Below are 10,930 nucleotides of genomic sequence, written 5' to 3'. Positions count from 1 at the left end.
ATTTTTGCAGGGGCACAATTCAATCCACACTTATTTGCATGCTGCCTAATCCAGATTCGGTTTGCTAAACAGAATCACCTTTCACACTGAATTATTGTTACATATCTTCAGAATTCTGCCTTGTCTCTCCACCTTAACATTTCCCCCAAGAAGGATGGATTGGAACCTCAGAGCTCAACTCTAATTGATAGTATTATTGCTGGGTTTGTTAATATATACATCTATCACTATAATTTTTTTTTTTTTTTTAAGCCTACAGCACCCAGTATTCCCAGGCGGTCTCCCATCCAAGTACTAACCAGGCCCGACCCTGCTTAGCTTCCGAGATCAGACTAGATCGGGCACGTTCAGGGTGGTATGGCCATAGACCACTATAATTTTTCTTATATTACTTTAAGGTTAATGGTAAATTGTGGAATGCATGTAGATTAAAATCTAACTATTATACTTAAACTAATTAACATATGTATTGTTCCAGTTACCAGTCAGTCCTCTGTGTTTCCAAAACAGCTAACATCTAATGGCAGTTTTTTGCTATAATCTTTATATTGTACATTAAATATGTAGTTATTCTGTACACCTGATACTTTGTGTCCCCTGATCTACACCTCAATATTTCTCTCCCCATTCTTTCTCCAAGTAAACATTTTGGTGTCTATCTATGTATACTTGGATTTCTGCAGATTTTCTATCTCAGAAGATAATAGATTATATTCTTTCTTTTTTTTTTTTGGTTATCATTTATGTGTGGCATATGGCAGAAGCTTGTTCTTTTAGGATTGAATAATACTCTGGTATACCATATTTGTATTCTGCTCTCTCAACAGACAGAATGTTTGACAACCTTTGCTACTATAACTGATCATTCAGAGGACATGAGGCTGTACAAAGCTTTGCAAGGCAGTGATTCCATTTTTTTTTTTAAGGTTTCTGACCAGAAGAGGGATTACTAAATCACAAGTTTGATCTCATATTAATTTCATTAGAAACTTTATACTGTTTTCTGGAATAGCTGTATCAACCCACATTCCTGCCAATATCCTTACCAACACCTGTTATCTTTTAAAATTATCCCTTAAGAAAAACAATAACGTTAGCATAAAGGAAAAGTCTAATTACCAGGATAATAAGCAGTCCAGCATAAAACAGCCTTTCAAACTTTATTTATATGAAATCTAATCAGATTGTCCTCCCCTTATTGGTATGGTTGTTTTCTGATCAACTTTCTAAATTATGTTTTTCAGAATGCTTTGTTTTCTTCAAAGAATAACTCATTTGGCTCATGCCTCTTCTGTAAATTAGAGCTTGTGAGTTTTTGCTGTATGGTAAACTTGCTTTCTAAATATTTCACTTCTTCCTAGGTATTATTCCTTCCTTTTAAAATCTTCTGGTAAGATATTCCACTCTGCTGGTCACATCTCTCTTCTCAGAATTGTTTTTTCCTGATACTAGGGGGTGAGGCAGGAAAACAACAATGTCAAACTTATTCTGAGCAAAATAGAGAAACTTGGTCTCAAAATCTTTGTTCCATTTGTTTGTATTTCACTAAAATGCTAAGAAGTTCATGAAGAAACCACAGAAGACTGACCCATACTTTTCACTTAGTTTTTCTCTTTAAATTAATATTATGAGTTTCATTATAAAATACTCATGTATTCATAGCATGTAATTTGGTCTTATTCACACATACTCTTTACCCTGTCTTATACCCCATCTTTTTCTAAATAGCCCCCACTCTCCTCTCAAATCGTATTATTAAATTTTAGGTCTAGAGTACATATGAAATAAAAGATGATATTTGTCTTCCTGGACCTGGCATCTTCCACTTAGTATAATGATTTCCAGTTCTATCCATTTTCTTCTGAAAATTACAGTTCATTCTTCTTAACAATAGAATAGTACTGAATTAAGCATACTCATATGATTTTGTTATTCTCTAATCTAATGATGAACACCTAGACCAATTCCATAAATCATTTGTTATGAAAAGTACTGCACTTACCATGAGTGTGCAGGAAGCCCTGCACTGTGCTGCATGTAATTCCCATTTGTAACTACCCAGACAAGGTACAACTGCATCCTATGGTGGTTCTGTTTTTATAATCTAAGGAACCTTCCCACTGATTCCCATAGTTGATGCACTAATTTACATTTCCCTCTACTATTGTCATTTGGTTTCTTGTTGACAACTATTTTGATTAAAGTGAGATAAAATATCAATAGAGCTTTTATTAGGGTTTCCCAGATGGAAGATGGACACCATGTTGCCATAGATTTCTTTTCTATTTGAATTTCATTTTTTAACAACTGTCTGAGCAACTCATATCTATGCACTTACTGATTAGGCAATGTGGGGTCCTTAATGTTCTGAATTTTCTCTGTAGTGGGTATTAATCTCAGAGACAAGAGGTAGCTAACAAAACCTTTCTTCTGCTTTTCAGTCCTTTCCTCATTCCATTGTTGCCTTCACTGTTGAGAAGGTTTTATGTGGTGATATTGTATTGCCCAAAATATTGTGCACCCTAATAAACTTATCTGGGGTCAGAGAACAGAACAGCCACTAGATATAGAGGCCAGAAAATGGTGGCATACATGCCTTTAATCCTAGCATTCCAGAGGCAGGGATCTGTCTGCATCTCTGTGAGTTCAGGGGTAAACTGGAAACAGCCAGGCAGGGTAACAAGAGCCTTTAATCCCAGGAAGTAATGCCAGAAAGCAGAAAGGCATTTAAGGCATGAGAATAAGGAACTAGAGCTGGTTAAGCTTTCAGGCTTTCAAGAAGAAGTTCAGCTGAGATCCATTTGGATGAGAACTCAGAGGCTTCCTGTCTGAGGAAACAGGATCAGCTGAGGAATTGGTGATGTGGGGAAGCTGTGGCTTTTTCTGATTCTCTGATCTTCCAGTGTTCATTCCTATACCTGGCTTCAGGTTTGTTTTTATTGATAAGAACTTTCAAGATTCGTGCTACAGTTTTATTTTAGACAATCTTTGTAATCAATTTTTGTTCTCATTTCCTGGGGCCTAGGCTATGTCACCTGGATTATTTGAAGCCTTCTTCTGGGACATCTGAACTTGTGATAAAACTACCATGTCAGTTAATCTTTCACCAGTAGCCAAAGCTATGTTCCATGTCTTTAAAGACAGTGTGCCTTGATACTATTGAGTAAGTGTCTGTGGAGAATAACAGGAAAATTAAATTAAAGTAATTTTAAATATAAAGGATTTGTTATTTCACAAAACAGAAACTAAAACTAGTATGGCTTTAAAGAAAATTGATCCTGCAATTCAGTGTTTTTATAGTTCTGCCATTATTTCAATCTGTATTTCTAAGGCTAGTTCCAACTCCGGACTTGCAGTAAAACAAATGCAGCAATTCAGAATATCTTAGAGCAGCAATGAGAGTAAGATTCAGAGATCAGTCCTTTTCTTCAGTTGGCATAATTTTCAAAGCAAGAAACTCTTCTTTTGACCCACCAGCCAATTTCTCATCACAATAGAGACATACAGTAAGACTCTAATAAAATGACTAAACTGATCACCACCAAGGAAACTGATACCAATGTATTGCCTTGAGACTAACTTGTGGTTGAAAAGAAGATAGTTTCTCACAACCATGCAAAGAGGACTGCATATATGTTTAAATTCAAGAACTGTTAAAATCAGAGAAAGACAACAAGTGCAGGTTACATTGATAAAACCGTGCTAATCGTTCAGCATGGAGGAACTAACATTGAGGACTTCCTGAACCATTCCCGTGACAGAAGTATGGCAAGATGGAGAAGGGCCTAATACTTTAGGAACCCCAGATTCAATTCATCCTCTTGCCAAACATATTTATTTTAATCCCTTGTTAATTTTGCTAGGTAGTTTCACTCTGTATTGAAGTTTAGAATCTTAGAAATGCTTTGTTTCTATTTTGCTTAAAATTGAGCTTCAATACATCACCCTATTAACCCTTTACCACAATGATATTATGCTTGTCAATATTTTTCATGACAAAAAATGCCCCTAGTCTTTTAGAGAAATATAGCTTCATATATTTAGGAAGTTTTATTATAGTGAAAAAACTTGAGAAATACATACATTTTCTAATCCAGCTATCAGACTATTTATGAGCAGTTTTCTATTTCTACTCTTAAACTAAAATGTTAATTTATTAGCATTTATAAATACGATAATTATGTCAATTCTGAAATTCTTTTTTAGGATGTTTATGATTTTGTGGAATCTGTTAGTAATTCATTTGAAAATTACCACCTTTGACTTAGAGGAAAGTTTGGCTCAAATAATTACACCTACCATTTAATTTGCCTTCATTCTTTACTCTCCATATGAAATGCACATATTTGTGCTTTTAACACAAATTATTTAGCAAGAATATATATCTATTTTTTCCTCTGAAAATTTAATTTGAATATAAAATTGTAGGTATTCAGCTATCTCCCTGTAGTTTTCATTCTTACTTTGAATCTTTAGTGATTTCTTTGGGTTTGAGTGAAATCAATTTTGCAAGTTTTGTTAATAAGTATAAGCACTTTCTAATATTCATAAATCAATCTGTAGTACAATATGTTTTATAAGGCAGAGAAATTCAGGAGAATAATCATTTGTACTTATGTCAGTCCTTTGGGGATCATTTGTTTGATTGATTTCACTTATGAATGCATCCTATGTTGTTGATAGAGACGGTCATAGCAAAGACAAACTGACCTCCATGGTCTATGCTGTACTTCATTCAGCTCAACCTCAGGGGATGCTGCACATGTTTATACTGTCAAAAGACACATAGCAGATTACTTAAGCTGCAAGGTTCATGCTGGAATTTTGAATTGGAGATTTCAACTGAGATGCTGTCACATTTAAACCAAAGAAGAGGTCTAAGGTAAGCTAATCATAGTAAATGGTCTTAAGAATTGTGCATTAGAGGAATTTAGGTTGATTGATTTGGGATATTAAAAATTTCCTAGAAAAGTTTAAAAGTTTAAATAGTACTTAATAGCTGTGTTAACAACATCACTTTCCAGTAAATATTTCATTACTTATTAGGATGAAAAGTTAAAGAAATAAGCTAACAGTCACTGCACAAACTTTTCAATAATTGAATTAAAAACACACTAGGCAATGGAATTAACATTTTCTGGACCAGCATTACATTTCCCACTCACAGTCAAATATGACTACTGCCTAGATTTATAAACAAGATTATACTAATGTAGTTTGTTGACTTATTACCTAACTATTTAAAGACTTCTGTCCCGTCAAGCACAACCCTTTCAGAAACAGGAAAGCATCAGACTCTAGTATTTGTCTATAGGAAGTGTGTGGGAGAGGGGATGTAATGGATGGATGAAGCTCCATCTAACATCATGAAGCAAGTACTAGGTGCTGGTTATGCAGTTCAAGAAGATTAATAAAATTTCCTCTGTGTCTCTTGGCATTCTCTCTGAAGCTCCATCATACAGGTTGTATCAGAATACACAGGTGAAGGAAGTTGATGTTGAAAAGGAATGTCTTATATAGCCTAAGCTTTTAGAGAAAACAAAGAGAATGTTTTCCAGGAGACAATAGGACCAATGCATTAAAATTAGGAAAGACTGGGATTGATTTTTGTAGTAGCAGCCCTGAAAACTAAGAGATTACTATGTCGTGTTCGGTAATGTGTGAGCAAAGAGAAGCCTGAAGATTGAGAGAGAACTAGGCCAGCAGAGATTCTTCACTGGGTTAAGGGAGAATATAGTACTTTTTCATGCAGAGACAGTTTTATGGGCTAACCATTTCAGGGTCACCAGTAAAATGGCACACGGGAAAGGTAGCTTCCTGCATTATAGAGTAATAATAAGAAGGATAAAAAAGGTAAGAGACAAGAGGGTTCAATGGCAAACTCTTCAAATACAAAGAAGTAACAGGCCTGTCTTGTTATTTCAGAGGAAAGCCTTAATGAAAAGATAGGACTTGCTGGGAGAGTTGGCATTCCTTTTCATTGAATCTGTAATCACTCCTCCTGTATGATTTGAAGGCAACACAATCTATAGTTTGAATGTGTTCACACGAGGGATTTTTTAAAAATGGTTCTGACCTCCACAAAAGTCAAAAGTCAACTCCAAAACTTCTTTTAATTCCTTGTAAAGGAGGATTCACAATGACAGGTGTGAAGATCTGAGTGAGAATCCCCCATTAGTAGAAGTTAAATGCACAACATTTTCCCAGATCTGCAAAAGACTGCATTGCACAATTGCCCAGGGATTGTAATTTCCAACTAAAAGGAGACAAAATGGGCTAGAATTAATTCCTTTTGATTTTGTGGCCCATTTTTTCAGAAATCTCCAAACAATAGTGACAGACACCTACTGCTTTCTCCAACAGTAAACAGGTCAGTTTAGACTATAGTCATTATATCAGCTCACATAAAGAGAAAATATATGCATGTAAACACAAATGGACTAGAGCTACACAATTATTTTTCTTTTGAAAATGAACCAGGTTGGCAGCCTCACTAATAAACAGGGCTGAATGCTATCTTAGTGATATGTTTGAGCTTTGGAAAACTGGATCTTGTAATAATTGCATATTACATCTACATACTTCAAATGAGGTTGTAATGGCTATTATCATCAGAATGAATAGAAAAACAATTAACCATGATTAGCCTCTTTATGCGAAGAGTTACCTCCTTATTTTGGCATTCAGTTTGCAATCATTTTGAAATTAGCAAAGAGTTTGAATAATTTTATTTATTTATTTTTGTATTTCAATAGCACAAAAACAAATGAGTTTCTTAACCTTACGCATTTCCATGAAAAGGTAGAAAATATGGCCACATTTATAGTGTACAAAGCTTGATCCCCTAACTACAGAACAAACAACCAAAAGAAATATTTCTGATGTTTGTTCGACTTAAGTTTGAGACAGAGCCAACTTGAAATAACTACTATTAAATCCATTATTTCACTTTATACTCTACCTAGAATGCCTAATTTTCAATATCACAGGTCACTGTCAAAGGTAAATTGTTCCCAATAAAAGAATAACATGATTTGGTAAACATGTATTTGCTGATGCAGCTGTGATTTCCAAATATCCATCCCTTTGAAATTCTGGAAATATTTTCATATTTGCCTTCCACTCTACATTTAGCATGCAGTCCATTTGCTCATGGGTTCTTACATGCTATGGCTTAGTTAGAAAAATGATGCTTTAAAACTACTTGCTTGTAAATCAAGGCCATAACCTGTTTGGGTTACTGAATTGCAGAGCCTACAGGAATGTGTTGGGGTCTTGCAAGGACTGCATAGTAGTGGAATCCCATGGACACCAGTGGCACAATCTGGACCTTCACTTGGTGGCAGCCAACACATTCAATTCTCCAGGAGTTTCAACTCCTTGTAGAGGTTGCCTTCTGCACTGTTCTTACTTATAAGGCTTGGGGAATGTCCAGGAGCTACAGATGAAGTAACTATCAAACAGAGGGAATTGCAGCTTTGAGTTCTTTGGAATGGTTGCAAATAACAAGGGATTTCTCCTTAGATCTATGTTATATTAGAAAGATAGCATCAATTTTGTTTCCCCAAGGAAGAAAGAGAAATGTAACATAGAAGTTGAATTTAAAAAATTAATTTAGGGTAGAAAAAGTCAGCTGAGATTTGCAATATATGGCGTTAAATGCAGTAAACTGTGTGTGAATAAAGCATTTGCCTCTACTGTATTCAGTTGTTGGGTCTATCACCATTTCCATAGTTGCCCATTTGCCTGCTCATTATTATTCCATATTGAAGAATTTCAGGAGCAAATTTCTCACTATGTGTTTTACCATAAATATTCAAAGATTGAATGTCACTGTCATTATTTTCTGGAAGTCGAAGTCTTCTGCATAATGTATTCTCAACAACTCTTTTGACTTTGTTAAATGATATATTTTTCAAAGCTGGAGCAAGACATTCCTTCATTACAGTTCAACTGCAGCAAAAAAACCCTTCATTTTAGAATTATAAAATAAAAAAAAAATGTATAGATTTATTTTACAATTTAGCTGACAACTGAAATCTATACCTTTTGATATACTTGAGTTCAGTCTTTTTTTTTATTTCAAATCTTTTACAAGCAATTTCCTTACAGAGAAGGCCTTGCTATGATAAGAATCTGAAGTATACCTCCTAGTCTCATGATTTAAACGCTGGATCCTGACTGGTGCTGGTATATAAAAGGCTTTGGATCCATGCTAACAGAAGTAGGCCATGAGGGGATGGGAAGTTGAAGGCTAGGTGCCCATTACTGGTTCTACCTGCTTTATTATGCTTACTAGGCTACAACTATGCAAATATCTCCACTACCTTCTCACAGCCCCAAGAGAGCCAATCCCATGGCCATGCCTTCCCCTCATGAGTAGTTGAAACACACCTGAAACTAGAGTAGAGAACACTTTTTTTTTTTCAGTTGTATCTGGCAAAGAGTTTGTCACAGCAGTGAAGAATTCAGGTCTGTTCTAATTCTTTAAGACAAATGATTGCCCCATCTAATGTGTAGCCATAGTTTTAAAATAGCAGCTTGAGGCATCATTTATAAACCATGAAAATCATAGATTATATGCATAAATTTAAGGACTTTAGTAAATTACTAGAATTTTCTAATACTATTGTAGTTCAGTTTTAAAACGTACCTGTAACTCCCAAAAGTGTATTTTTATACTCATTTGTGATTAATTTAAGTTAAAAATATAGAAAACTTTGGTATGTTTTCTGCTCTACTTATCCACTTTTGAGTGTATTAGTGTGAATGGAAACACACAATAGTTATCTTTTCCATAGGACTTCTTTCCATTAACAGGCTACTCTAGAAGTACTGTGCTAGGTTTCATGAGGGAGGTAAAGCAAGTGCTTCCTAAAGATACTACATATCCTACTTGCCAGAAGCCAAGCATTTTATGTTATAGTGAAAAGGAGAAACAAAAGAGTAAATGTTACTGGGTCTATTTTTTAACTGTTAATAAACTAAGGGAAAGTGCTAGCTGGTTTTATGTCAACTTGACACAAAGTAATCAGATAGGAGGGAGCCTCCATTGAGAAAAGGCCTCCATAATATTGGGTTTAGGAAAGCCAGTAGGACATTTTCTTGATTAGTGTTTGCTGGGGGAGGGTCCGGCCCATTATGGATGATGCCACCCCTGGGCTGGTAGTCCTGAGTTTTATAACAAAGCAGGATGAGGAAGCCAAGAAGAGCAAACATACTAGCAGTACCCCTCCATGGCCTTGGCATCAGTTCCTGCCTCCAGATTGTTGCCCTGCTTGAGTTCCCGTCCTTCAATTATGAACAGTGATGTGGAAGTTTATGTGAAATAAACCCTTTACTCCCTCAATTGCTTTGGTCATGGTGTCTCACCACAGTAATGATAACCCAACTAGGACAGGGGAATACCCAGAAATATTCAGTTTTCACAGGATAACCATACATGTCTTTAGTTACTGATTTGTGAAGCAGAAAAGTCAAATGAAGAGATATGGAAAGTCTTCATTGGCCATTGCTGGCTTTGAGAGTAAAAATCTACAATGAAATTAGGACTGATGGCAGGCTCTTGGACTCATAAAATCCATTATAAAAAGCTGTCTCCCCAGCACCTCCATAAAGGTATGTCAAGTTTGTAGTTGTTGATCTGTGATCCTGCCTCAAATGCAAGTTCACATTGTAATATTGATACTTTTGGTATCACTAATAATTAAATTTTCTATTGTAGTACAGCATCAGTAGTAAGGTAAAATAACCCCTCTTGCATTTAAATTGCTAAATAATATTTTATGTTTGTGGAGCCATTATTGTTATATTTGCCATTGATGGATGCTAAGATTGTTAATAGTTTTAACAAACATGATTAATATTTCATGTGGACATTTTGTATTATGCCTTGGTCCAATACAAATGTATGGAGTATGAGTTAAGAAACTATCTATCTTTCTTCCACAGCATTGATTTCATTTTATATTTCCACCTGCATTGCATGAGGATTATAGTGTCTGCACATACTAGCAATTTCATGTCATCTTTTTAATTACCATGTTTCTATTAAGTATATAATGAATCTTCTTGTGATTGACATCCTCTAACAAAGAAAGGCACAGCATATTATCATGTATGTATTGATTGTCTTAATAGCTTTTTTGCTGAAATTCCTATTCAAAAAATTTACCATTTTTAAAATTAGTACATTTTATTAAGTTTTAAGCATTCTTTTTGTATTCTAGAGGCAAGACCTATTTCAAATATATAATTACTATGTTTCAAAGTGTATACCTTACATTCCTATCTTTTTAATAGTGTCTTTTTTATTTTCTCCCTGTCTCTGTCTCTTTATCTCTTTATTAATTTCTCTCATACATTATATCTGGATTGCAGATTACCCACCTCCTCTTTCCCCTAGATCCATTCCTTCTCCATTTTCCTTCAGAGAAGAGTAGACCTCCCAAGGACATCAAATGGGCATGGCACAAAACGTTGTAATAAGAGTAGGCACAAACCATCATGTCAAGGCTGGATGAGGCAACCTAGTAGGAGGAAAATTGGCCAGGAACAAGCAAAAGGGTCAGAGACACTCCCCCCAACACACACACACACACACACACACACACACACACACACACACACACACACACACACACACTGTTAGGAGTCCTACAAGAACTAATCTCTACAATAGCATATATGCAGAGGACCTATCTGAGAGCCAAACAGGCTACCTGATTGTGGTTTTCATCTCTGTGAGCCACTGCCTGTTTAATTGATTCTGTAGACTATGTTCTCCTGGTATCTTTGACCCCTCCATCTTCTATCATACTTCCTTCCTCTCTTTTGCTGGGTTCTCCAAGCTCCACCTAACTGTTGGCTGTGGGTCTCTGCATCTGCTCTTATCAGTTGTTTGGTGAAGCCTCCCTGATGACAACTGGGC

General features: G+C 35.6%; 1 non-coding gene across 1 annotated transcript; it reads right to left on the bottom strand.

Annotated features, from left to right (window-relative positions):
- Positions 1 to 250: 250 nt before the first annotated feature.
- On the bottom strand, positions 251 to 369 carry LOC118583242. The gene has a single exon (XR_004944832.1). It is a non-coding gene; the product is annotated as a 5S ribosomal RNA (ribosomal RNA).
- Positions 370 to 10,930: the final 10,561 nt, after the last annotated feature.

Source organism: Onychomys torridus, chromosome 4 (assembly GCF_903995425.1).
Source record: "Onychomys torridus chromosome 4, mOncTor1.1, whole genome shotgun sequence".
NCBI lineage: Eukaryota > Metazoa > Chordata > Mammalia > Rodentia > Cricetidae > Onychomys > Onychomys torridus.
This window is presented reverse-complemented; position numbering and strand designations above follow the sequence as displayed.